The sequence below is a fragment of the Melozone crissalis genome, unplaced genomic scaffold (genome assembly GCF_028551555.1).
Source record: "Melozone crissalis strain CALT ecotype California unplaced genomic scaffold, PUWL_Pcris_2 ptg000029l_1, whole genome shotgun sequence".
Classification (NCBI taxonomy): domain Eukaryota; kingdom Metazoa; phylum Chordata; class Aves; order Passeriformes; family Passerellidae; genus Melozone; species Melozone crissalis.
This window is the reverse complement of record NW_026535807.1, coordinates 9,422,891-9,439,424: the sequence shown is the minus strand read 5'-3', so window position 1 is coordinate 9,439,424 and position 16,534 is coordinate 9,422,891. Positions and strand designations below refer to the sequence as shown.

General features: G+C 44.2%; 1 protein-coding gene across 5 annotated transcripts in view; it reads right to left on the bottom strand.

Annotated features, from left to right (window-relative positions):
- Positions 1–16,534, bottom strand: part of GRIP2 (glutamate receptor interacting protein 2) — a 249,071-nt gene that overhangs the window by 189,470 nt on the left and 43,067 nt on the right. The window lies entirely within an intron of this gene.

Below are 16,534 nucleotides of genomic sequence, written 5' to 3'. Positions count from 1 at the left end.
TCTGCATGGGAATAAGAACTGCTTCCACTTGATGATTGCACTTTGCTTATCAAATATCTTCTTTTCCCTAGGCATACTGACCTCAAAAAAATTAGGAGAAAAAAAACCATACAGTTAAAAGAGCATTTTTCTGGAGAACTTAATTTTCCTGGTGACTCAATCTGTGAAGCTCAATAGTGTCCAACACCACAGACTGGGATGTTTTGTAGATTCTTTTGCCTCAGTGTTTCAAGTGACAGATTTATCTGCTGTGTCTCCTGGGACAGGAAAGTCACATCAGGCTCTCAGTGCTCTGACTGCAGAGCTGTTGGTAGTCACCCACTGGAGGCTGACCTTCCCTCTATGATAGGCAAAACCACTTACGAGGCGATTCTAAAGACCTCTGCAGCTCCATAAAGAAACAGTTTTCAAGCTCCTCCAGACATCACCTGATCAGCTAAACCATGAGTCCAGAGAGCTCTGGTAGATCACCTCCTGTGTGCAATTCCAGCATTAAAAACAAAAACATATTTCCTAACCCAATGTGACTGGAGCAGGCCAAGCTACACGCTATTTCTGGAAACATGCCTTGAGCAACACTTTCATTAACCTACAGCTGTTTGAGCAAATTATTAGGGCTACAAAGCTACAGATTTTTCCCTTTAAATCAGACATAATTGTAGCTGAATATTTCTTATGGGCTTTGAAAGTCTGCTCCTGGAGCAGGAAATGTGTAACAGCCATTGAAAGTAAAATTTATGGTTGGATTTTAAACATAAGTAAACAATGCAGGCATCCTACATGCAAATATAACTGAAGCATCAGCCTTAGACACTCAGCAGATGGTCTTCTCCATACCTTTGCACTTAAACACCTGCAGCACAGCATTCCAGCCAGCTCTAAATCCCACCAGGTTCTTCCCTTGTACCAAACATGCTGATGTTGATATCCGTGAGAGGATGCACCAAGCAACCCAACAATCCCTATTTCTGGTTGCTTCATACCATATATTGTTTTGTCTTTTCCAGGCACAGTAGAAAAAGACTCCTCAGGGAAAAAAATATCACCTATTACATTTTAATGTAGCACTTGGCACCATGAAGACTTAGTCTGAAACTTCTGGGCATTTCAGCTATGAAGAGACTAGAGATTCCTTTACAGCGGCAGGAGGCTTTCCAGGGAGCTGATAACAAGTGGCACTTGGGCAACCCAGAAACCCACCCAAAAGCAGAAAGCCTCTAACAAGCAGTTCCTGAAGAGTAAGGAAGCCCTACAATTCCCCCTGGCTCTGAAGCATCCTGCACCACTCCAATCTTTGGGGCTGACCACTGTTCTGGTAAGCCTCATACCACTTGCTTCCAAGAGCTGGAATGATTGGAATCTCCAGGAGAAGTTTGAGGTTTAGGAGTGACCCCAGGTCCGTGCTGCAGATCCTTCAGCCCTTGTACCTCTTCCACAATGCACCTACTATCCACACCATCCAAGTCCTGTCATCCTACACTACCTGTGTTTCACTCAGAGGAAGACTCCTCTTTCCTCCTGTATCACACACCCTTCCAACATAATCCCCCTTTCTTCTCCTGCTTCACACCCATTTTTTGCTTGCCTAGGGTGCCTTTAATCTCTCCCACACAATGTCACACACAGGCAGCAATCCTTGCTCTTCCATATCAAACACTGTGGGCGTAATCCACATCCTGTGTTCCACATTTCTGCAGAGCTGCTGTCTTCCTCCTGCACCCATCCTGTCCCTCTCCTCCCACAGTCACACAGTCAGAGATGCTCCTGCTGAAGGCTTGGACAGACTGGCACACCACTTGGACAGGCACGTGGGATATCTCCCCTTTCCTGCACACTTACTACAGATCACTGCAAGCCCCAAGTACACGCTTAGCTTATGCTAAATTCACTGACAGCCCCTCCCAAAGAAATCTGGGGCTTCCTGGGAACTGCATTAGCAAAAATAAAATAAAATTAACAAAACTTCATTTTCAAAAGCACCATGAACATTTCTTTGAGGTCCCATATTGGCTGCTCGTTGCTGTGGCTGCTGCTCCACAGAAGCCCTCAAAGCTGCTCCCTCTTCCCCACCAGCAATGCCTGGGAGCAACATGGCATCAATAGGATTTCTGTGGGGGTGAATATGCTTTCTCATCTCTTTTTATCTTTTATTCCCTTAGTGCTTGCTCCATCAGAAGTTTTTCCTCTTATGGCATTTCAGTTCAGCTGAAAAGCTGCACATCATCCCAGCCAGTGATCAATAGGGCTGCACCCCATCCCTCACACAGGGGCTGGAGACACACAGTGAGACACCCACCAAGGGCTGACAGGACTTTGATGGTGTGGGTACAATTCTCTCCCTGCTCTTTTGCAAATCCAGATGACTAATGGAGTATATTACATTCTCAGCAAGTGCTTTGTGCTTTCTGCGTCCTATCTCATCCAACTGCTTGCTGCTTAATAAACTGAATGAAAAATATGTCATTGGAGACCTTGATCCAAGCTTCACTAAATTTGGTGAAGTCACATCAGCAGAGGTTTTGGCCAAAAGCTAGTAAATATCCTAACAGTCCAGAAAACAAGATATTTATTCTGATTCCAGGCGTGGTATCTTAAATCCAGATTGTTTCCAATTCATTAAATCTGTAAAGTAGAGGGGAAAAAGCTGTTAGCGTTTCCTACAGTCAGTCTCAGGCAGGGGACAACTTTTGTCACTTTCAAAAGGAAGAGTATTCTCTACCTTACTAACCCTTTGAGCTGCCCAGTGTCCCTGGTTATGGTGTGGACAAACACACCCAAGTTCTCAAGCCTTGTGCATTCACAGCAGTAGGACAGTCCATCACTCTGATCACCTGGTCATTGCTGAAAAGAAAATCTGAACCTGAGACACCTGGAGACACCTGACACCACTAGAACTATTCCCTTGATATCCCGGTTCAAAAATCTCTCTCACATTTGACCCTTTGTGACTGAAACAAGATGCATGAGGCCAAGGGGAACCCACATAACTTCTGTTTTCATTACCACCCCACCCAGCTGGGCTCAAACTTCTGCATTTCCCCAGCCAGGTCTTCCAGTTCTACAGAGCAAAGGATTTAGGGCTTCCAATAATGTCTCACATTCCCTCAGCCTCCTGATTGAGTGACCTACTTGTCCCCAGAGGTGCTCAGCAAGGTCAAAACTGGCATCATACCATTAAATTAGTTCCAGTTCAGTTGAGGCTTTCACTGGTATGCCACTGTGAGCTGTGATCATGGAGACAAGGGTGGTAGGATCAAGTGAATATCCTCAGTCAGGTGCCAGACTCCTGTCACCTGTTCTTCCCCTAGACAGGCACAGACAAGGCCAAACCTTTTCTGAAGCACCTTGCTGGAGGAGCAGGAACTTGCTTGATAAATGGTTATTCCACACATGATTAATAACATTGTTGGGCACCTGGATGCTCTGAATGAGGAAAACAAGCAGCAATTAGATGCTAATGAAACCCTTTAAGATGAGGAAGAATGAAGATGTGAACAGAATCTCCTCTCAGGTAGGTACCACACAGGAAATCATTAATACAACCTACTTAGATACAAAGGCTCTTTCCACTACTCCTCCCTCCCCATTGCTGGCAGCTGCTGGTGAGAAGATTGGCTAAAAGATTCCTCTATAGCCCAGGCAGAGCTGAGAGAACTTCTCATTATCCTGAACTTTTACCCTCAAACCCTTCAGCATTGCAAATGAGAGACACAACCCTTAAAGATTCATTCATTGCTTTTCTTTCTTAAAAAAATAAATTACTAGAAAGTTTATTAGCAAATTTATACCACCAGGGCCTGAATGGACACATGAGTAATCAAAAACCAACTCCAGGACTTTGACCTTCACCTCAGTTGTCCTCCTTTTCCTCTTCCATCTCCCTCCTACTCCCTCCCACTCCACTGATAGCTACATTAAACATCAAGCAAGAAGAAAAATTAAAATTCTAAGCAGCTTGCCAGTCTCAGCAGTAAGATTCTGAGTATAAAACTGCAGCCTACTCCTTCTCTCCATGATTCTACATGCTGCCTCCAACACACTTCCTATCCTCCTCCCCCAGTGACTCCACCATCCCTCCTTCCTGGGAACCCCCTCACAGCTCCCCAGCTACTGTTTAAAAGCAGCACTTCATGGGTGGTACCAGACATGACTTGCAGAGTCTCCCCAAGCTGCACTTGAGGCTGTGTGGGCTCCAAACACATCTCCTTGCTGCAATGTGGCCCATGAATAAACCAAACAGGACTGACAGTGCTGCTGGGTGAACCCTGGGTACCCCTCAGGAGGGCTCTGCTCCAACCCTTCATCACTCCTGCCCTTCATCACTCTTCCCTTCCCGCTGGGGGAGTGAGAGGTTAAGGCACCATCTTCTCCAGTGAAGCAAAAGACACCTTTTTTTTTTTTTTTTTCTGATAGGATCACCATCTGCTAATGAGGTACCATTGTTTCAGACAAATTCTGCCAGCTTCTTGAAAATGCTATTTTCATCCTTCCTGAGCCTGTACATGCAGCTTTAAAATTGCATGCATGGCTAAACAGAACCCACTTTCATCCACGTTGGAAGAAAAAGGAGATGCCTGCCTTCCTCAGTGCACTGCCTTTTTCAAACTTAATTTCTCTTTCTAGTACATTTCTTGAAAACCTGACACATCCTCTACATGTTCCTAATAGACAGGAACTTTATATGTCCCAGGGACATGTTCTTCCAATTTCTAAAGTATTATCATCAGCAGAGATGTTCTCTAAAACACATCAGACAGGCACAACATACTGTCCACTCTGCTTTTATGAATTACACTCTCACTGGGGAATGGTACTTAATCTATTTCATTTCACTAGGACAGTAGGATCCCAACTAAGCAGCCCCAGATATATTACCAATATTATTAGTGAAAAAGTATTAATATTTAACATGGCTATTTGTCCCACCTGCCTTATTGCAGCTTCTAAACTTGGCTGCATTTGAAGAACACATCAGAACCCGACTGTCACAATTCAGAAGAAGTCATCAAAAGCTTGCCAGAAAAAAGAGCAGAGAGGTTTTGTTTGCTTAATTAAAATTGGCTTCATAATGAAAATTATCATGGTTCATCTCAAATAGCAATTAAGAAAGCAGGATGTGACTGCTGGCTTTGCTCAAAACAAGAGCTAAGCCTTTTCTGGACTCCAGCAAATCCAAATAATGATGACTTAGCCCAGTATGGAGGAAAAACAGCCCAGCACTGTCAGTCTAATTTTATCCCAAGTCACACCACATTTACATTTCCTCTTTGGTCCAAATTTTGTGCATACAAATGGATAGTGCCTTTGCAAAGGAGATGACAGAAAAATTTTGAAAATGTGATCCAGCTGCAGAGGAGAGTTTCAAAACCACCAGTAAATGAAAAGAGAAACACTTTTTTCCTTTCAATGGCTTCCTTTTTGATCCTGGCTCTTGAGTTTTTATCAGCCCAGGGAATGATGTCAGACAGAAGGACTGAGGGCAGGAGTCTGGCACTCCACATTCATTCACTAGCAAGAGCATTGGCCTGAGCCAAGGTAATCACCAAAGCCACTCTGAGGCTCCTGAGCTAAGCTGATTTATGCCAGGTAAAATCCAGCCATGGGCACTTACACACATGTCCATACAATTACACTTCCCTCTGCTCAGCCTCTGAGGGGACCAACTGGGAATGCTCATCTCCTGGAAACAGTGCCCTCAGTGATCCTTTCAGCACAGCTCCATCCATGATATGTTCAATGTGATCCACTCAATGAGGCTCAAGAGGCATTTTCCTCAATTTACTGGACTCTAAGTTGTGCTGAGAGCACTTTATCTTCCATTATAAGACTCTGTACTTTGCTGCTTAAATGTCCACCAAATTTGAACGGATTGGGATGACGTTCTCCATGTCAGGTGTTTGTCTCAGGCTACACTGGCACATACATATCTATGCATAGATGCAATGTGGGAGGAAGGGTGAGATTGCTTGTGAAGCATTTCAGCTGTTTCCCAAGCCAGTCATGGAAGGGCTGACCTCAACCACATCCGAAATCCCCTTGTCAACCCAAACAGCTCCATTCTCCTGACATACCCCCAAACTTCAATTTTGCACACAGTCATTTTGAGTCACTTTGCTCTGACTGTCACATGTTGTAGTGCAACATTTTGCACACTGTCTATACCGAGCATTCTCCCTGTCCCAAGAACAAATTTGGCTAGCTGTAATTTTTAGGGTACAACTGAGATCTTTGTTTCCATCAGCAATGGAAAGCAAGAACAATTCCATGGATCTACATATCATTCCCCATGACCCCGCTGAAACATGAAAGTGTTACATTTGTGGCACAAGCTTGGTGAGAGATCACAGGTCTTTGTTGAGGATGGGAGGGAAGGACAGCATAGAGTCATAAAACACTGTGATAAAGCCTGATGTTAATACAATTGCTCTGTAAACTTTTAACAAGGACTTAAAATCTTTTCCAAGGCATCACAACACCCTTTCTCATCTTCCTTTCACGCAGCCACCAGGACACGTGGCAGCACCTCCCAGACTCTGGTTATTACTTTCATTACTTCAAAGTGCAGTCCTAATAAGAAAGTGTTTGCTTCCACCTCACTTATCTTTGCTCCATTCTGTGTGTTTATGCATGGGAACAGGGCAGCAGTAGATTTCAGACACGGATATTGAGAAGAGATAAGATAAATTTCTTAAAGAAATAGAAAAAAAGCAGGCTATAGCTTTTGACATAATTAGATTGGAAATCAAAATCTTGAGCTTTGAAATGCCCTGGGTACAGAAGCAGTTGCTCTCATGGGGGTCAGCCAGGAGCTGAACTTGATGCAGGGATGTAGCCAATGGTAAATGGAAGGGGACAGAGCTCAGCCCTCTCCCATTCCAGGCCAGGTAAACCTTATCTCTGCAGAGCACAGCAGAGGTGGGCACATTTGCCCTGCCAGTGCTGCATCAATGGCCACAGGGTGCCTGGTGTCACCATCCCATGTTCCTGGCAGGGCTGGCCTGTCCCCCACCCTCCTCCTGAACACAGCACCCTCAGCACAGTACATACACAGTGCCAAAGTGAATCATGAGGTTCATTATTGAGTCTTAGTGTCTTGATTTCAGAAGCTGCACTAACAGACAAAAGCAGCCATAAAACACACCAAATGTGACCATACACTACATTAGGAAAAAATATCCAACAGTCAGAAAATGACCAATATAAAACATCCAAAAACCAAGATGCGAACAGCAAACAGAAAGAATAGCTTAATGCAAACTGAAGTAGACTCCCCATAGACTACAGAAGGCAATGAAAGAAATGAAAAGGAGACTCAGTCTGGCATTGAATAATATTTTCTCCTTTTGAGCTGCTGCTGACCTTTCCCCCCTCAAATTTCAATCAACTATTCAGTGGCACTGCCTTCAGTGCAAATAACCAACAGGCAACTTAAGAAGTGTGGCGTAGTTCTGTTTCATTGCTTATATAAAAACTCGCTATTTCAAAAACGTATAACTTACTGGACATGTTAGAACTTGCCAGTCTTATGATACTGAATACATACTGATACTGATACTTAGGTACTGGGAAAGTACATCCCAGTTAGCAGAAGAGAAACAAAATGCACATTCTTTCTGCGGTCTCTGATAGGCTGGTGAAAAGAATTTTCTGAGAGAATTAAATAATTTCTACACAACAAGGAACAGAAAAGACTTTTAGCTCTATTATGTTTTTACTCTATTTGCCTCTCTCAGTAGCACTGCACACAGTCAGATGAAAAAATCATTTTTCTTAAGGACTCTTTACCTCCCAATGCTTTCAATCAAGAACCGTGAGGTTGACATCAGATTAGACTGAAATAGCTTATAAGTGCTCAGGTTAAGTCAAAGAAGGTCAGATGTACTGGACTAATTGTCAGGTCAATGAAAACACACAGTAAAATTAAAGTAAAATATTAAAATAATTAACTGATCTCTCTCTTGATTTAACAAAGGGGGGAAGAGCATCTGCACACATGCTCTGACTTTAGGAAAGCCCATAACTTGTCTCATAACTTCAGAGTGCCTGCACCAAGGGATCACCCTAGCCTGTCATTCCATGTAAGCCTTCCTACCTTCCCATTGTGGGATATCAGCACTACCAGCTGCAAACCTCCCTCCCTGATGCTGTCTATATAACACCCCTTTCCTGGGTCAGTGCTTCCAGGTCTTTATTCTATTTCTGTCAAAAATACCCAATATTAACCCTATCAGGCAGAAGTCTCACAAATTTAAAGGAAAGCACCTCATGTTCTTCATCTTCCCTTCCTATGTCAAAAATATAATGTGACAAATGGAAGTCATTGGATAACATTTTTCAGACCCTTCAAAATCCTCATGAGAAATTCATCCATCACTCACTTGAAACAACCAAAACAAAAGAGTCTGAAACTAAGCAGCAGCACAGGGGAATCCTGCCAGCTCTCTCCCAAACACCACAGGCTGGCAGCTCAAGGATGGCACCCTAGGTGATGCCAGACACCAGCTATGTGTCTGAGGTCCCTCTCACCCCTGCAGGTCTGCCCCTGACACTCAGCAGGGCAGCAAGGGTCCAGAGCAGGGCAGGGGCTCACCAGCTCAGCAAGCACACGTGGGCATTAGGAAAGGTCACACATTTCATTAAGGGACTGTCAAAATCTGTTACAAGCCTCTCCTCCACTCCCTGCAGATCTGTTAGAGAGGGTCACACTTTGCAGTTAATTGTGCTGAGCCTGAGGCGATGCTTGAGAGGCTCTGCCTCCCTCTCACGCCATCCCAAGAGGTCTGAGCCCAGAGCCCTTTGAGCAGAACTGAGCTGGAACTGCAGCTGTACTTCCATGGGAGATCCCCTCCACATCCATCACCAGCTCTGTTCAGAACACATTGGTAAATCAGTGACAGAGTAGGATTTAGCTCATGGTCTGGACATTGACCAGGAGGTAAAGGGTTCCAACAGCTTATCTGAGATCTGTTCAATCTTTGCTCTACCCATTGTAAGGTTAAACAAGTGACCTGCCTCTGTCCTCTGATCCTTAGGAATCTTACAGAAGATAACCCTTTGTCTAACACTGACATCCTATTCCCACTGCTTAGCCTCTCCCCATGAAAAGACCAGGAGAGACTGAACAGAGGTAACCAATAAAAAGAATCACAGGTACTGAGCAGGTGCATTGAGCAGGTCATGTCTCAGCTGCCCATTGAATTATATCTGGAAATAAATGTGAGGGACTCTAAGCACAACAATCCTCAAACAGGTGGAAGGTTGCCCTATCCCTGTTCCACTCCTTCAGCCACAAAAAACGTTTGCAGCTGGGTTGCTCCAGTAAAGGGTAAAAGAGATTGAAACCCACTGGCAAGACATCCCAATACTCTCTTCGACTACAGCTAGATATAAAAGTCTATTTCCATAAATTATATGGACACACAGAATCAAAAATCTAAATAGTACAAGGAGATCAAGGATTCAGCAGCATCTTGCACATACAGCTACCCTACCCCTCCACCTCAGCAACAAAACTCTGCAGATCCAATGAAAAACACTGTTTTAGGAGAATATGGTCTTTGTTGATGATATATTTTGAATATTCTCTTCATTAAAAATAAAACATAGTAAGCTTTCATATTAAGAGCAGCAGTAAAGGAATCTCCCACCAGTAATCCCCAAAGTAATTTTGCAATACATATTTTTAATTGATTTTTTAAATCATTATTGTTTTTCTTTTTGCAAGGATTACATCTTCAATTAAGTGCTGTTTTTTATGGGTAAAATAATTGCATCATTGTTATTTCCACCTAAATATGTTCTTGCAGTGCTTGAGGGCAGCTCTAGTTTTCTTCTAGCTTCTTTCAGGGACAGAGAAATTTCACAGGTAGGACCTGCACTGTTGGATGTTGCACCAAGGCAGGGCTTTGCTTCCTTCCTCTGGTTTTGCTTTACTTTTCAGCAGAATTGCCTATTAAAAAACCCCATCTTTCTTATTATTTTTGCCTGTTCACATAAAGAGTGAGTTTCTCTAGACACTGATAAGGAACAACTAGAAAAAGGATAGTCATATTCTGCTATAAAATCAAAGCCTGGAATGTTTGATATTTTCCACACATTTCCCAAAAACAGGAATGAACAACAAAAATGTCTTCCAGCAAAATATGAAAACTGAAATAGCAAGTACTTTCAGTAATGTTTTGCTTCCTTTGAAAAACCATTTCTCCTAGAAAACAAATTTTTATGAAAATGCTTTAACGAGACACATGGCCTTTCTATGAGATAGAAGCCATGCAGTACATGAAAGAGGACCGATTCCTGGCTTTCTCACTGGGGCTTTCTACAATTTTCTTTTGCTTTCATTTCAAACAAAGGTCAGCATAAAGAGAAAAATATTGGAGCTGCTCTCTGCATGTGGGAAAATGAAAAAGGAAAAAGCACAACTGTCAAGGTTCTGGCAGAACAATCAATGAATTAAACACTGTTTCTGTGTCTGACAAGCGCCTACCAGTCTTGGTCTACAATCTGGTCTACTGTGGGATACACACAAAAATAAACAAGTAATAAAATCCCTGCTGTAACAGCCCAAATCTTTTACTTCTGAGCCTCTCTTGCAGATGAGTGGTCACCAACGCAGTGTCAGCTGCTGTCAACAAAATCCCCATGCCTGCCGCTGGGATGTCCCATCCTGGACATGCTCAAGTTGCCAGCATCAGGAAAGCAAAAGTGTGGGCAGTACTGGCCAAGGGAGCTGCTTTCCTTGGCTGCCAGCCCATGGCAGAGGCAACCCCACGACCCTGGAGGAATTGGGAGATCCCAGTTCAACATCATCCTCACCCTCATTCTGCCAAGGCATCCCTGTTCAAGGCAACATCCCACCACCAGCACGTGGAGGGCTTGCAGGGATTTGCATTTTGAGCGACAAGCAGACAGATTTGATTCACCCCCAGTCAACTAAAATTTCTGTCTAACACTGAAAAATCTCTAAATGAAAACATCAGCAGCAGCCTTAGCAAGCCAGCCCCACTGAGATGGCTTGAACTGTCACGTGTGCCTCTTTAATGAGCAGAGAAGCAAAGAGTTGAGGTGGCAAAGTTTGGAAGACAGACATGCCTGTTACATAAGCTCTGCTTTAGACAAAATCCAATAATTAATTTCCACCCAGCAAACAGAACTCTTTGCAATTCCATCCCACTTAAGGTCAATACCACTTTCCATTTAATTTCCTCTGTGTCCAGGATGTCCCTCACTTTCTTCAGGCCACAGTTAATTACTGTAATACATTCCCTAGTTCTGCAGTTTTGATTTTTTTTCTAGCCACAACAAATCACAGCAAGTGCAATGCAAGCAGATCCCTCAGGTCCAGTTCTCAAACACCAGCTTTTAAGATGTGTCAAAACTGTCTGGGAAAGTTTCCAAGCACTGTGCTGGGGCCTTTACCTGCTCTTTAACCAAGGAGATGCAGCTCCTCCATCACTAGTTTTCCCAGAGCCATAAATTCCCTGCCAGATAAAGCACAGGCAGCAGGCGCAGCTGGGAACATGGGATGCATGTCCAGCAAATTAGGTGAGGAGCCCACTGATTTCCTTCCAGCAGCACAGTAAGGCCAGGATCAATCTTCCTCCTTTTGGCACCCAATAACACTTGAACACAAGGGACACGAGTGGTCCAGCTGGGTCTGCAGCACCTTTGGCACCCATCTGCACTGCCCAAGCTCCTGAGTTCCACAGAGGCTCTCTGCAGTCATAATCCCCTCAGGCAGGGTGCTGAGGCACCACAGCTTTGCCACTACTACAGCATTTTATCTCCTCCAGCTCAGCTTAGTGCTGGTTTCCCAGGTCCCCAAGAACTGGCAACTCAGCTCTGCCTGCAGCAGCTCCAGGGAGGATTAACCCTTCCAAGACTGACCCCTGCTGTTCCCTGTGGTACCCTTACAGCTCCTCAGCCCTGCAAGAAGTAATGGCTCACACTCATCCATTCAGGTGGTTTTTGCAACTTTACAGATCCTGTTTTGCTCAGTAGATTTTGTGTTCTTACAAATGTGAAGAGGAAACTGCCTTGCCCAACCTCTTCTCTCTAACATCCCCCCTTATGTGACACACTAGGGAATGGTGATTTTGAGGAGGATTTCAGCTCAGCCCTGACCAGGTGAGACAGTTCGTGCCTGCCTTTTCCCAGCTCTGACTTTCTTCCTGATCTCCACTTCTTGGGCTACCCCTTCACCTCCCCAAATTGCCTTACTTAGGCCTCTTCAATAGCCTGAAGCTGAACAGAAAAAAGGAAATTAGGCCAACTGTTCACTTAGAGGATGCTCTCTGCATCCCTGGACATGACCACACTGCTTCCTGGACTGGGGGTGGCAGGGGATCCCCACACTCTGCTTTAGCCCACAGAACACACACCCCAAAGTTAGACTTCTTGCCATGTTGGATGCGTGCTAGGAAATGCAGAGTTCAGCTTGGTACACCCATTAGTTACGCAAGAAAAGACAGAAAACACCCAACTCCATCCTTTTCTCAAACTAAAGCAAACCTGGGGTAACTCAGCCAATGATAAATGGCTGAGGTTTTTTCACCAGTCTCATGCTGATTTGGCGCACACACACAAGTTCAGCATCTACATTAACATCGGAAAAAACAGAAGGAAAGAGGAGCTAACCTCAAATTCCATTTTTAAACAGGAGAAATACATCAGTATGTGGGTCCAACCTTAAATCTGATCCAAATCACTCACATCTCAGCTTTCTGGCCACAGATTTGTGGCACCTTTGGCACTTTTGCACTGAATCAAGGTGAACCCCCAGGAGCCAGATAGGGAGAAAAGGGCTCTGCCCAATGGCTCCAGAGCATTTCATCACTTTCGTCACGATACTTCTAGCTAGCAGGTAGTTTTAAATATAATTCATCAACTCTAAGTATTAGATGTCCAGAATTTAATTAAACTCAGTACAAAGCAGCAAGGAATAATACCCAGAGAACAAAGAGATAGTATCTGGCTCTTCTGTTATGCTGGCAAAAGGGGAACACGTCATTATTTGTGTCCCAAAATTCCTGAAAGGACATGCACATATATATATAAAAACATGAAAATAACTGACACCTTTGCAGGAACGCAGTACTTATGCTGCAGTTGAGATGATATTCATTAAGAAAATCTTTTGTGTTTCTTGTATGGCATTGGCAAAAGCAATTTTTCTGTATTTTTGTGTCAATGCAGCACAGACAGGCCAGTGTGTTAAAATGCCTTATGGATGGGGAAATGAACAGTTGTCAAAAAAAGACAGTGTTTCCCTATGGGCAAGTGGAGCAGAGACCCAGGAGGCAGAGCTGTCTGAGCAGAGAGCAGCCATGCCCACAGAAGCAGGTGATGCTCCCACACAGGACACACAGCTGCAGCCCAGCAGTGCAGAGACCAAAATTCCCAGTCACCTTTGTCTCTTCCAAGTGAGATATTTCTGCCTAGCTCAGCTGCCAGTCTCAGCTTCAGCATGGCATTAATAACTGCTAGCTGTGTCAGGGAACTCCTGGGAATCTCCATGGCACAGTGCTCCCATTGTACCTGGCATTTCCTTTTACAGTGGTGCTTGTGGAGGAGGGAACAGCACATCCCCGGGCACAGCCCCAGCCAGCATCTCTGGCCACAGATCTGTCAGGTGCAGCCCAGCAGTGCAGCAAAGACTCAAACCTTCTGATGGGGATTTGAATTGCTACAGACTCACTCAGTAGCTGTGAGTCAGAGGACAAGTGATCAGAGGAATGGGTTTACTCAGCTGCAGAGAGAGGCAAACCTGCACAGCAAGAACAGGCAGCAAATACATCACCCCAACCGGGTACAAACTCCTCACCTTTTCCATCCAAGGCAGTCTCCAATACATAATTCTGCTATATCTAGATGTAAAATCAGGCAAAACAGATGGTTAAACTGTGAAATGAACCAGCAGAGGGAGTTACAGCAATACAACAAAACACGTAATTGAAAACGCAAAAATAAAATTAAGTGTTGTAGATATTAAGATATCAATTCAAGTGAGGTGTCTTCCTTTTTCCTCTGCACCAATCCTTCCAAACACACAGATAACAGCAGGACAGCCGTCCTGCTGCATTACAGGTGCACAGAGATAAGTACCCACATAACCACAGAGGTTGTGCACACTGCCATGAACACATTTGTCAGCAAATAAAGCCCTACAAGTGCAAGTCTAGGTAATCAGAATGCAGCACCAGATTAAACTCTGACTCTCTCTTCAGTGATCCATTTAGGAAAAGATTTTGATCACAAACATGACAAAAAAGAAGCTGATGCCACCAGAAACATGCTGTGTTGAGCTGCTCCTTATTCTGGCATCATGTACCTCATCTTTCTCTCCCTTCAGCCACAGCCACTCTATTCTTCCTCATACTCCTGATTTATCATCCCAAAGGAATTCTCTGAGCCATGCTTAGCACAGTGGAAACCTGATCAGAGGCCTCCAGACATAGTTGTGATAGTGCTGATAAATAATTAGTGAAGGGGAGGGAGGACAAGACAGAGGTAACATGAGTTTCCCACCACTCTATCTATGAAACAACACTCAATAGTCCATGTACAGGACTGGTCTATAATATCTATCCCCATGATCTAGCCCAGAATAGCTGCTAGTTTGGAGTATAAAGAGAAGGGTAGTCATTGCCCTTAGGGAGAAAAGGGGGCAGAAATCCCATTAGATGCAATTGGAAAAAGTTGGACTGAGCTTGAAGGGGGAGTGGTCTGCAGGACTATTCTAGGTCTCACAGTGAAATGCATGGAAAAAATTATAGATGACATTTTGCTTGTTTATTTCTGTTCCTAAGGGAAAAACAAATATATTCTGATAGCAATTAAAGTAACACATTTTTCATGTATTTATTTATTTCAGTTTGAATAATAAAAAGGACACAGATACCAGGCTGGAAGCAACCCATTGGGAATCCTTCTAAGGAAACACCAGCTCTGCTGAGTAACTAAACCCACAGCAATCCTGCTTGAGACAGGGTGTCAGAGGACACACACAGACACCGCCATGGAAGGTATAATCAGCAGGAAAATGAGAGGAAAGGATGGACAAGTGGCTCCTTGGAGGACATGAGCAGCCTCAGGGAAATCTTGTCCCTCCAAGGATGGTGGGGGACAGGCTGAGCCAGGCTTTGGGGCTGGGTGGTTAGTGAGCTCAGCCCTGGGGGCCCCTGTCAACTGCAAGAAATGCTCCTCTCATTCAGGGCTACTCATTAAAATCACCATCCACGACCTCGCACGGCTGCAAAATAACACCCAGCGATCTCTGCCAGAGCTGCTGATTCACATCAGGCTGATGGGCTCTGATCCGTCTGCAGAACGCTCTCCCAGGTCAAAAGGCAATTGCTCATCAAAATAATTGAGCACCTCTACGACTCAATGGGTCGGATGCTTGCTGGAGATGGGGCATGAGCAGGGTCAGGTCCTCCCTGTGACTGGCTTGGAGCTGGCAGGAGAGAATCACAAGGGGCACCCCAACCCAGCTCTGTGCTCTCTTCCCAGAGGGGACTGCATCTCCTGCCTTGGCACTTCAACTCCTAACATGCTGTGAAGGCTCCCAATTTCAGTTTGCACTGGAATGAACAGTCCTAAACCTATTCCTCCCACCAATGAAAATTCTGTTTTCAAGACAGAGGGAGGGGGGAAAAAATAATTCCAACATTCCTGATATAAAATATCAGTTTAAGGATTTAAATCACAAAGATTATATATAGCCATAGCTATAGTAACTGTGTCTTCAAGACTTTTTCCACCTAAAATTCTGGGACAAAAAATGCCCCAAGTGTTTCTTTCAGGTTTTTCCCTGGAAGAAGATCATTTGGAGCCTCCCGGGTTTAGCAGCTGCCCACTCAACTGTATAAATTCATTTTGCATGTACAATAATGAGGAGAGAGAAAGGGTGATGCAGAATGGCAAGAAGGGAAGAAGGAAATGTAATCATTGTGTGGTTGCACCACAACAAACCTGGCAAGAAATTTTGCAATTACTTAGCATAACAAATTAAAACACGCAACAAAATACCCTCCAGGTAAAATCTAGAACACATTCACCTCCAGGTATCATCGGATGAAAGAGTATTTGCATCTATAGCATGTATCTTTATCAGCAAAATGACATTAAATCATGTTTAAAAGACCTTTTACCCTACACCATAGCAATGCAGGGGTTTAAAAAAGCTGTGCTACTTTCATGTGCCCCCTGACGTTCTTTGATGCACTCATTAGTGACAAAGCATTCTAATTTCAGAAGAGGCTTTGTCAAGGAAAAAATTTCTCCCATATGGGATTGTGCTCCTGGAAAAGCATAAGTGTGCTCTCCATTGTTAAGAAAGCAGCAGGATTCAGTGCCTCTTACTGACAGGAGACTGTTTTCACAGGCTTTGTCCCCAAAGCATAGAGGGAGGATCCTTTACCCTTTTCTTTCGTCCCTACCTGGGGCAAGGAGGCCAGAGCTCTCCAGCTCCTTGTCCCCACAGTGACAGTGGAAAGACCCCAGCTCTTTGCTGTCAGTGCAGACATGGAAATTT